Below are 12,964 nucleotides of genomic sequence, written 5' to 3' on the forward strand. Positions count from 1 at the left end.
TCCCTTGTTGTTGATTACCTATATATCTGAAGGCGGGGAGAGAGAAGCCGGCGAGTGCCAACACTGCAGGAACGGCGCCAGCACGGAAGGAGAGTATAAGCTTTTTTTATTTTAAATGGGGAATAAGAAGGGTTGTCCTAGTAGTAGACAACCCCTTCAATTATTTTTTTTCAAATCTGCAGTCAATTTTTTCCTTTTTTTACCCAAATTACTGCAGAGAAAAAAAAAACACGAGGTAAAAATGTATATATAAAAAATGTGGGTATCATAGTGCATTTTTCTGCCAAGAGAAATTTTCAGTGATGAAAAATGTACTGCAAATACTCAAAGTGTGCACATACCCTAGAGGCTGGACAATGACCACTGATCAGCTAATAGTCGGTTACACACCCACACCATACCTCAGATGCACACTGATGGATCCGTAACAGGTCGCTGAGTGCCCACAGCCTGCCACTGTCCTCATCAGCGCAGGTATTGTTATGCTGGATTATGCGCTGCAGAGAACGATTATTGTTTTTTACAGTTCATTGGGGGATCAGATGCCTGCTTAACTGTAAGATAAAAGCACCACTCCAGCATTTTCTCTCATTTCCCCACTGGAGTGGTGCTTTAGATCTAAGCCCCTTACCTCTAGTGTTATACTCACCTGCCAGCATCTTCATTTATTTTCAGCACTGCTCCAGTCAGTCCCTGGCTCCAGTGTTTCATGACGCGAAGCAGGGGTCACTCTTCAATGCAAGTCTATGATAGCCTCGTTCTTGCTCTCATCGACTTGTATTGAATACTTATGACGTAACTTTTGACTTTCAGCCAGTGAGACACTATGGGCACAAGACCGCGGGACTGGAGTGATGGCCAACTAAAATAAATAAATAAATGCTGGATGCTGCGTACAAGACCCAGGGCAGGGGACCTGGATTTAAAGCACCACTCCAGCAGTGAGAAAAAAAACAAAACCCGCTGTTGTGGTGCTTTTAAATTTAACCTGTCCCCAGATCGAAAGTGATCAATTCCTTATCTTATATCCTTTCCTCTGCTCTTATGAGAATTCAGCATTTTATAAGTTTGTCATATGTTTCCAGAGACATGGGCATGTTTATTTAGTGATAATTTTTGTGGTCTTTACCAAAGAGGAGTTGCTCACATGGTCCCCTAGGAGTGTGTCTCCAGACTGCTCTGCATCACTACCCTGTATATCTGGAGACAATCCTACTTTCATAATCCAGAGTGATTACAGGCATGTCATTTACAACAAATCCATTTAAAGGGGCTGTCCAGTTACTGAAGCAAAGTCTGCACTTACTCTAGGTGACTGCAGACTGCCAAATCGTGACAGGGTGTAATAAATACTGTCATGATTCCTTGGTAAATCTCATGCTGATGGGGGGGTTGGTTAAGTGACTGCATGTTGGCATACCTGTGGTCTAGGTTCAGTACTACTCCCAATTCTCTTCTATTGAAAGGCTGGGTTGGACCAGTCAGCCAGAGACTGTAGGCAAATTGCCTACTTGTGGTCAGGTGACCATCCACCACCATGGGTAATATTGGGGAAATTGTGGAAAAGTCCACATCATTCACGGTCATGATTTGACAATCTGTAATCACAGACTTTTCATCACAGACTGGACCAGACAACCCCTTTAACCAATGAACAATATGTCATCTTTATAATATAGAAGAAAGCTGAAGGGAAAAAGCACAATAGGGTCTTACTAGGGCTGAGCAGATCCGAACTGTAAAAGTTTGGATCTGCGCGGTTTCAAAGATTTCTGGGTGTACGATCCGGATCCGGCACTGGCGAAAATAATTGAAAAATAAAAGAAAAACAGAGATAAAACAGTGTTTCATACTTACCGAGACTCTGTCATGGCGGCACACTGCTTCCGGGTCGCGCATTAATTTCCTGTACTGTGCATCGTATACACACAGCTTTCCGTGTTTTCTCCGCCCACCGGCTGTCCTCTAGTCTGTGATTGGATGCAGGCAGACCACGCCCCCAGTCTGACAGTATCTGTCTGCCGCGCGATGCTGTCATTGTCTGCACAGCCAGCGGTCATGATCTATTACCACTGGCTATGTAGCAGAGCTGAAGCGACATGGGACCTCGTGTGGATTACGCTGAACCTGCAGTGTGTTGGGGGTTAATAAAGTGGTGAAGGAGGGGGTGTTTTGTACTTTATTCCAAATAAGGCCCTGTGCGCACTAGAAAAAGGATTTTTTTCTCAAGAAAGAGTCTGAAAGATTAGCGCACTTGAGTTAAAAAAAAAAAAAAAAAAAAGCACCAATAATGCACCGAAAACCGCATGTGTTTTTACCGCATTTTTGATGCATTATTTCCCGCAGGTTGGTCCCTGCGTTTTTTTTACCATTATCTATGGCAAAAAAATGCAGGTACCTGCAGGGCTGTGGAGTCAGAGTCGGAGTCCATTTTGGTGGAGTCGGTATAAAATGCACAGACTCCGACTCCTAAAATATATAATTCATTGGGGACAGTAGTGCAATGCAGAATGTGCTGAATATTTTACTAAATAATAACATTTAGTATAATGCTTATATTTAAGTGAAACATTTATTATAGTATAATGTGAACAGACATTTAATAATTTTTATGATACAATAATCAAGATATTTGGATAGAACATAAAATATATTTATTGGAATACAACTTTAGAACCCAAACTGTAATAAATTGTAAATATGTAATACACTATGTAATATACAGTAGATTACACATATATCTTGTGTGTGTGTGAGATATATACCGTATATGCCGGCGTATAAGACGACTGGGCGTATAAGACGACCCCCAACTTCTGCCCTAAAAATATAGAATTTGGGATATACTCACTGTATAAGACTACCCCGCTCCCAAATGAAAAAAGTCTGCTTTGATTGCAACATGTTAATTTTAATTCCGCGAGAGCCGTACAATATGTTTTTAAAGGGCCATTGACAGATCAATCGCTCCAATGTTCACTTAGTACAGCAAGGAATGCTCCTCCCTGCTGTATAAAGCCACAACTGGACTGAAACAATGGTACTACACTCTGCTACAAACAGACACACACAACTCTGCTACAAACAGACAAACACACACAACTCTGCTACATGCAGACAAACACACAACTCTGCTACATGCAGACAAACACATACAACTCTGCTACATACAGACAAACACGTACAACTCTGCTACATACAGACAAACACACACACACAACTCTGCTACATACAGACAAACACGTACAACTCTGCTACATACAGACAAACAAACACACACAACTCTGCTACATACAGACAAACACATACAACTCTGCTACATACAGACAAACACATACAACTCTGCTACATACAGACAAACACGTACAACTCTGCTACATACAGACAAACACACACACACAACTCTGCTACATACAGACAAACACGTACAACTCTGCTACATACAGACAAACAAACACACACAACTCTGCTACATACAGACAAACACATACAACTCTGCTACATACAGACAAACACATACAACTCTGCTACATACAGACAAACACATACAACTCTGCTACATACAGACAAACACGTACAACTCTGCTACATACAGACAAACACACACACACAACTCTGCTACATACAGACAAACACATACAACTCTGCTACATACAAACACGTACAACTCTGCTACATACAGACAAACACACACACACAACTCTGCTACATACAGACAAACACATACAACTCTGCTACATACAGACAAACACGTACAACTCTGCTACATACAGACAAACACGTACAACTCTGCTACATACAGACAAACACGTACAACTCTGCTACATACAGACAAACACATACAACTCTGCTACATACAGACAAACACATACAACTCTGCTACATACAGACAAATACACACAACTCTGCTGCTCTGTGGGGCCTGCACCCGCGGCTCGGCGGGGGGGGGGATTGGCAGGGCATACATCTGGGGGGTTAGAAGCAGCTCACAGGGGCCCATAATGGGCACAAGTCCCCCTGTGTTAGATATCGCCCCCATAGTGCTGCCCATGGCCCCTATATAGATCGCACAAGTCCCCCTGTGTCAGATATCACCCCCATAGTGCTGCCCATGGCCCCTATATAGATCTCACAAGTCCCCCTGTGTCAGATATCGCCCCCATAGTGCTGCCCATGGCCCCTATAGATCGCACAAGTCCCCCTGTGTCAGATATGGCCCCTAGGCTGCTGCCCATAGTAAAATAAAACCCTCTTTCCTTACCTCCTCCAGCACTGAGCACCCTCCTGTCTGGCTCCGTGCTTCTGTTCTTCCACTTCCTGGTTCTCAGTGCGGTCATGTGATCGGCGCAGCAGCCTGAGCTCTCTGCCTGATCACAGTGGAAGCAGGGACACGGGGAGAAACGCTGCAGGGGTAAGCGCAGCAGCCTGGGGGCCAAATCTAACACGGGGGGGACATGTGCGATCACACTGGGACGCAGGCTCATATAATATGCACCGCTGCCCCAGCCCCTCACTGCGTGCGATTTCAGCACCATTGGAGATAGACAGCGGCTGTGCATATTATATGAGCGGGTGCAGGAGATCAAAGGCTGCAGCCCGCAGTGTTCTCCTGTGCTCCAGAAGAGCTGCTGCCCCCACCTCCCCTGGACGCTGCACAGTGTACATACTACATACACACCACCCCCCCCCCGTATATCTGGCGTATAAGACGACCCCCCACTGTAGCCATTATTTTAAGGGGGTAAAAAGTCGTCTTATACGCCAGTATATACGGTATATATATATATATATATATATATATATATATATATATATATATATATATATATATATATATATATATTATATATATATATTGTGAACGTTGCTTACCGCAACCCGGGGGGTTACTCGCTTGCAGCGATGCAGGGTAGCTTAGGCATACACAGGCAACGCAGTCTCTCAAAAATGCAGCAGTTTATTAGTACAACATAAACTGCCCTTCCAAATGTAACAAAGCCTCTCCTGGCTTAAAGGAAAATATAACATCCACATACCGTGGGCTTCCAGTCCAATTAAATGTCCATAGTGGATTCTCCACACTCTGGCTCCAGCCAGCGAACACAAGTCACTGTGGTGCTTCCTGCAGCCTCCAGCCCTCTCCAGCCAGGCTGCAGTATTTTCCCCAGCCCTCACCTGGACTGATTTCCAGGAGTCTCTCTTCAGTCTTGACACAGACTGAGATCTCCAGCACACATCCTCCATGTGCAGCACTCTCAGGCTTCTCCCTGTTTCTAAAACTAACAGTCTCTTAAAACCCAACCGGACACACCCACAGGTGGAGGTATGTGATTCTCCAGCTCTGTCCATCACACTGGTCACAGTTTAAAGGGAACCTAACCCTTAATTACAACCCAAGTTCTGCGGAACTACAAGTCCCACAGTCACACCTTCAGTTTAATATCACAGGGGGATCCTTCTCCACTGCGACCATCCACAACATTGGTGGTCGCTACCTCACATATCCCCCCCCTCTGTTCACACTTGTAGGGTTGAACATTTGATAACCCACAGGGGCCCTGAGACAGGGCATTAGTGTCACCTTGCCCTACAAGTCGAGAGGGCCCTCTCTGATAAATTTGAGCTTTAGCTCCTGACAGAAAGTCGGTCATTGCCACCAGACTCGTCTCAGTCAACCTCCTTGTCAGGTACGCCCCCCGGTCAGACCTATCTCTCCATGACTGTCTCCAACGGCTAGTGTAGTAGCGAAAGCCTCTTCCAGTCGAAACTACTGTCTGGTCTGACTCTGAGCTATCTAATCCACTAGAAGGGCTACTGTCTGGGCACCTCAGCACTGAGCGGATAGACGATCTGCTATATCTAGACCGTCTGCATTCTCTTTTTGCAGATTTACTATGGCTTGTTCTGCCATGGCGTCTTCGGTTGTCATCGCTCTGTTGGTGTGTTCTCTCAAGACCATCCTTCGCTGTAGATACATCACTCCCTTCATCCATTCCTTTGGAGTTTAGAGTAGAGGACTTGGACCATTCAGAGTCTATGCTATAGCCCAAAGTGTAGTTAGGTCTTCCATGACCTTGGTTCCTTTCATTATAGGACCTACTTTCTGTGCCAACTGAAGCAACACCTTTATCAGGTGGGCAACCCTTCTCCTGGCCCCAGCCTGAAAGCGGTCTCCACTTCATACCCACTTGATGGAGTTGTTCTGCAATATTCTGCCTTTTTAGGTTCAACTGCCTTAGTTCTTCCAGGTAACCCAGGCGGTACTCTAGTAGGACTCGTACATTTCCAACACACTCCTTTGTTCCCACAATGACACATGGGACCATACCGACTTCACAGAGTATCTTGGCTTCATTATGAATATCAATTCTTACTCTCGTCACACCGGACTTGTCAACCATCTCCTGCATGACTCTTCCATTTCTTCCAATCAGCTTCTTAACCAGTTCTCTGGGCACTTTTGTGACCTCCTCCACAAACTCCAACAACCTTCGAGCTGTCTTGACTGCTTCTGCAGTTTTCCCATAGATTCGGAATGTTCCACTGGTTTTTTCCACTTCAATAGCTGTAATACCTGGAACCTTCCTGGCTTGCTGAATGTTACTTCTCAGTGCTCTTATTGCAAGCCCAATTAATGGTTTCTTCACAACCACCACTTCCTGAAACGCTGCGGTGAGCCGCTTCATATGCTCCAATCGTCTGGTGTCTTCTTCCATCCTTGTAGAGATGAGCCACTTCGTGCGAAGACACTGTAGGTGCATGCCACTCAGGATAGCCACCCGCTTCTTTGTGACATCACTTACAGAGCACACCACCAACCGACAAGACTCTGGGGCAAAGTACACTTTATAGGCTCCTACGGCCGTCTTGAATTTTTCATGTACCGCCTCACTGGCACAGGCTTTTCTCAAGTCTGCAGGGACTTCTACCATGCACGTAAAGACTGGCCGAATTTCTTTACCTGTAAGGCCATCGGACCGTTCCTTGGGTCTTCCATATCCATCCTCTTTTCTTATCACAGGCTCCACCTTTGGAGTTGCATTCTCCTCAGGTTTTTCCATAGCCTCAGAGCCTTTGAATTTTTCCTCATCTTTGGGCTCAAGATTCTCAATCTTCTGTACCAAGTCCATCTTTATGGCCTCCATCTTGGTCTTACCAGTAAGTTCAGTTAAGCTCTCAGCTGCTGATGGGACTTCTGGGCTAAATTTCCCTCCTTTAAGGGTTCTCTCAATTTCTGCAGCTTCAGCCATCTCTTGGGACTCTGCAGAATCTCCCTCAATTTCCTCTTGATTCTCTGCAACTTCAGAGGCTTTCTTGCACTCCATACCTTCAACCTCAGATTCTCTGGGGTCTACAACAGCTTTTGTGCCGTTTGCACTATTATTCACGCCAGCACTGGTTGGATCACTGGTCTGCTCACCATGACCTTTGTGGATTTTTCCTCCACCAACAGCCTCCAGGATTTCTTCTCCTATAGGGTTTTCACTCAACAGACCATCAGCCTCACACCAGGAAATCATAGGGGACATCACCACTACTGTTTTGGTCGGCTCCTTTTCTGCACTTTCACCCTGCTGATTTCTGCCGTTACAATGTGTCAGTTCCAGCTCAGATTCATCTTTCTTTTGCATGATTTTGCTGTCCAACACTAAATTAGCGGTTGCTATTGGCAACGTGCCTTTCTCAACCTTCTCTGCACACTCAGATTCTGGAAGGGAATCCACCCTTTTGGCAGAACTACATGACACTGTCTCTACCTGGACCATATTTCCAGAGGTTGTAGCTCGCTCCGCCTCTCTACGCCTGTTGCGCCTTCGGCGACGGGAGGAGGTTTTCCCCTGTTCGCTCATCAGTACATCACTGTACTCGTTTGTCACTTTAGTAGAGTTAGTGTATTTACTGGAGTCATCGTCACTCGCCCTGGTGTCCTGGACTAACATGTTCCCACCTAACCAGGTGTTGGCTCCCTTTTCTGGAGCTCCCCTGTCACTAACGGTCATATTGTCATTTATTTTCTTACACATCATGTCACTAAGTTGGGCATGTCCACCTTTTTCTTTGCTCCCCACTAACTTAGGACAGTCACCTTTAGGGGGTGCTATCTTCACCTTACCACACACAGCCACCCCACAAGGACTCTTTTTAATCTCCCACTGTGGTGGAACTTCCTTTGGACTGTTACGGCTCTTACAAAAGCACCCGGACACTTCCCCCTGCTTCCACAAGTCCACAAATAATTTGGAGTCCCAACCTATAATAATTGGGTGCTGTAAATCTGAAACTACACCAACATCATGAGAACCAATGTCCGTTTTTGTCTTAATGACCACACTGGTCATTGGGTATTCTTTATCATTATTGTGGGTGCAGTTGGCGTGGAACTTCTTTCCAGGAATCAGGTAGACATCAGATGTGGCCCTCACCAGGGTCACCAAACTCATTGAGTCTACAAGTCCAGTTACAGATTCCCCATCCACTTCCATGGTACACAGACGTGGCTTCTCGTCAGATGGGTGGTCTATACTGCAGACAGGACACTTGCAGCATGAACACCTTTGTCCTTGGCTACTGTCCATTGGTGCCACTACACCTTCGGATTTGGGATGCTCCGCCCCTTTTTGTGCCACCATCGTTCTCTGGGATCCCGCCCCCTTTTGGGTAACCACCCCTTTCTGGGACTCCCTTGCAGTGTCTTTAGACCCCAGTTCACACAGTTCCTCTTTATCTCGCTGGGCACCCTGTGTTCGTACTGGCCCCAGAAGGGAGTTCATCAACTGGTCCACTGCTGCCACATCGGTGCGCACTGACGGCTCCTGCTGTCCACGCACAAGGAACTGGTACAGCTCCTCCATAGCATCCATTTGTGCACCCTCCATGCTGAAACAAGAAAACAAACAGCAGGGGCGCTCCAATGGGTAATACCCGGTGGTCTAAAGAGGGGGGAGGGGGTTAGAGAACCACTAACCTTTCCAGGTTGTACCGCCCGTACAACCAGGATCTCCAGCCTGTGGTGTATCACTGCTCACCAAACAGGGCCCCGCAATTTCCGGGTTGGCCTGGAACCTCCAGTCACTGGTCTCTCGCCACTGCAGCACAGAACCCTGCAGACCCACTGATTCACCGCCAGCAGCTGGAGCACGCTGTCCCTGTTCGTGGACCCGCCGATCCACCGCCAGCTGCTTGAGTGCGCAGACAAAATTTTCGTGGACCCGCCGATCCACCGCCAGCTGCTTGAGTGCGCAGACAAAATTTTCGTGGACCCGCCGATCCACCGCCAGCTGCTTGAGTGCGCCGACACGATTTTCGTGGACCCGCCGATCCACAGCAATACGTCCTAGGCAGTTGCCCTTAGCAACCAGGCTGCGTTGCCCCTAGCAACCAGACCGCATGCCCGCATTCTCCACCATATGTGAACGTTGCTTACCGCAACCCGGGGGGTTACTCGCTTGCAGCGATGCAGGGTAGCTTAGGCATACACAGGCAACGCAGTCTCTCAAAAATGCAGCAGTTTATTAGTACAACATAAACTGCCCTTCCAAATGTAACAAAGCCTCTCCTGGCTTAAAGGAAAATATAACATCCACATACCGTGGGCTTCCAGTCCAATTAAATGTCCATAGTGGATTCTCCACACTCTGGCTCCAGCCAGCGAACACAAGTCACTGTGGTGCTTCCTGCAGCCTCCAGCCCTCTCCAGCCAGGCTGCAGTATTTTTCCCCAGTCATCACCGGGACTGATTTCCAGGAGTCTCTCTTCAGTCTTGACACAGACTGAGATCTCCAGCACACATCCTCCATGTGCAGCACTCTCAGGCTTCTCCCTGTTTCTAAAACTAACAGTCTCTTAAAACCCAACCGGACACACCCACAGGTGGAGGTATGTGATTCTCCAGCTCTGTCCATCACACTGGTCACAGTTTAAAGGGAACCTAACCCTTAAGTACAACCCAAGTTCTGTGGAACTACAAGTCCCACCTTCAGTATATATATATATATATATATATATATATACATACATACATACATACATACATACATACACACACATATACACACATATACACACATATACACACATATACACACACACACAAGATATAGATGTAATCTACTGTATATTACATAGTGTATTACATATTTACAATTTATTACAGTTTGGGTTCTAAAGTTGTATTCCAATAAATATATTTTATGTTCTATCCAAATATCTTGATTATTGTATCATAAAAATTATTAAATGTCTGATGTTCACATATACATGTTCATGTACTACAATAAATTTTTCACCTAACTATAAGCAATATATGTAGGAGTCGGAGTCGGTGCAAGAGAAATTGAGGAGTCGGAGTCGGAGTTGAAAGTTTGGCTTACCGACTCCACAGCCCTGGGTACCTGCAGAAAAGAAGTGACATGCTCATTCTTTTTCTCAAGAAATTCTGCAGAAAGAATGTTCTTGATAAAAAAAACGCAGTGTGCGCATGGCTAATTTTTTTCCCATAGGTTTTGCTGGGAAATGTCTGCAGAAAGATTACAGCCATTTTCTCAAAAAATTTCTGCACCAAAAACACAAAAAAAAGCGGGTAAAAACGCAGTGTGCGCACAGGGCCTAAAAGATTTATCTCTGTGTCTGATATTTACATTCATTTACAGGTTAGTATGATGCAGGTATCTCAGACACCTGTGCTATCAATAACGTAGGGTTTAGTATTAACCCCTTCATTACCCAAATTGCCACCGCTCCAGGGCAATCGAGAAGAGTCGGTATTGCACCGGGATTGTCACATCTAATAGATGCAGCAATACCGGGCGGATGCGGGCTGAGACTACCAGCCGCCAGCCGGCATTATCATGGCTGGGGAGACCGCACGTCATTTTTTTTAAATTATTTATTTAAAATGAAAAAAAAAAAAAGCTGCATCACCGACACAGTCACGCACACTTCTGACAGGAGCGTGCATGTGTTTCTGTGTACATACAAGCCCATGCTCAGAGAGCGCAGGCTGTGTTGGCTGATGTCATGTCAGACTTGTAAGAGTCTAACAGCGCATCACCGACTCAGCGCATCACCGACTCAGCGCATCACCGACTCAGCGCATCACCGACTCAGCGCATCACCGACTCAGCGCATCACCGACTCAGCGCATCACCGACTCAGCGCATCACCGACTCAGCGCATCACCGACTCAGCGCATCACCGACTCAGCGCATCACCGACTCAGCGCATCACCGACTCAGCGCATCACCGACTCAGCGCATCACCGACTCACTTCTGACAGGAATGTGCATGTGTTTCTGAAAGACATGCACATTCACCATACTGACCCGCAGACACTTGCACTGCTTTCCCCGCCCACCGGCCGTCCTGCCGCCTGTAATTGGTTGCAGTCAGCTGACACTCAAGGTGGGGGTGCGTCTAGCCGCAACCAATTACATGCGCCGGTGGGCGGGCAAAACAATGAATATTGAATGGTCAGCTTCGGAAGGGAAAAGAGTGACCCGGAAGGAGTTTGCTGCCATGACAGTCTCGGGTGAGTATACCCCCCTGTCACTTCCATAAACGTTTTTAATCTCTGGATTCTGTTCCCCATTGACTTATATGGGCACCGGAATCTGGAGCACATCCAGATTTCTTTTTCAATCCGGCAGGGATCCTCTGGTCCTTGATTTTGGCGGATTCGATCAGCCCTAGGTCTTATCCAATAGACATCTAGAGTAATAAGGGAATGTTCTCACCTTATGGGGTTGTGTGTTACACAACCAGAATTAAAGCCTCAAACTAGAAAGAGGTTATTTTTAGAGGCAGTATATCAATTTTTTACCAGCAATTCTACCTTCATTTCTGCAGGGCTAGTACGCAAAGTGCGCACATAGCCTAACAGTTCCACATCTACTTTATTCCTGATCTGCTTCGACCTTTATAATATAGATACGGAGCTCAGCATTCAGAGAACTGAAAACTGCAAGGCAGCATAAAAGGTTGACCTAGTAGGCAGGTTCCAAAATGGCATTTTTCGGAATTCAAAGCAGCTGATATTATTAGCACAGACTGTAGTATACATTTATTAATAATGTCCTAAAGTTTCAGTATAAAACTAGACCGATAGGCAAACGCTCCACCCAGTTTATCAAATAGTGCACACTGTGTGATAAATTCCTCCTGCCACCTCACATGCCAACGTTCATACCAATTATCTGGTGCATGAACAAATTTTAGATGCTCCAAACGTATTTAGAGGAAATACCATTTTAAGTTAAAGCTGATGTATGAACACCAGTCTCAGGAAATTCTCTCTAGGTGTTTTACGGTCACTAATTCTATGGAAATGCTGTGTTCACACTGAGAACAATCCCCGAGACGTCTTCCCTCACTCATGCCTTTGCCTCTAGCTAGAGTGGAGAAGCTGGAATTACTGGTATTTCCCTGAGCATAGCTGGTATTGAAACACATTTGTATTCATGATTTACAGAACAGAACCTGTAGGATCACAACACGGATCAACAAGTATTACGGCAAGTTTTGTGTGTACATAGAAAATTATAGAGAAGAAATAGCTTCCATGCACAGGCTGTTGAGGAAAGACAAGCGCTGTACTTGGTCTAATTAACTTAATATGGAAAGGCAATTTACATACTAAAGTAAGCAGTAGCTTCTCACTATCCCTATTGATAGGGAGTCAGTTCATATTATAAGACAGACACAAAACTTTCTTGTGGTATTGTATGGAACTTTGCAGCATGGTGGCTCAGTGGTTAGCACTGCAGTCTTGTGGTGGCTCAGTAGTTAGCACTGCAGTATTGCCGCACTAGGGTCCTGGGTTGAAATCCCAGCAAGGACAACATCTGCAAGGAGTTTGTATGTTCTCCCTATGATTGTGTGGGCTTCCTCTGGGTTCCTCTCACAGTCCAAAGAAATACTGATAGGGAATTTGATTGTGAGCCCCAATGGAAACAGTGATGATCACGTC

General features: G+C 45.9%; 1 protein-coding gene across 1 annotated transcript in view; it reads right to left on the minus strand.

Moving 5' to 3' along the window:
- Positions 1–12,964, minus strand: part of ANXA11 (annexin A11) — a 103,491-nt gene that overhangs the window by 54,650 nt on the left and 35,877 nt on the right. The window lies entirely within an intron of this gene.

The sequence above is a fragment of the Anomaloglossus baeobatrachus genome, chromosome 5 (genome assembly GCF_048569485.1).
Source record: "Anomaloglossus baeobatrachus isolate aAnoBae1 chromosome 5, aAnoBae1.hap1, whole genome shotgun sequence".
Classification (NCBI taxonomy): Eukaryota; Metazoa; Chordata; class Amphibia; order Anura; family Aromobatidae; genus Anomaloglossus; species Anomaloglossus baeobatrachus.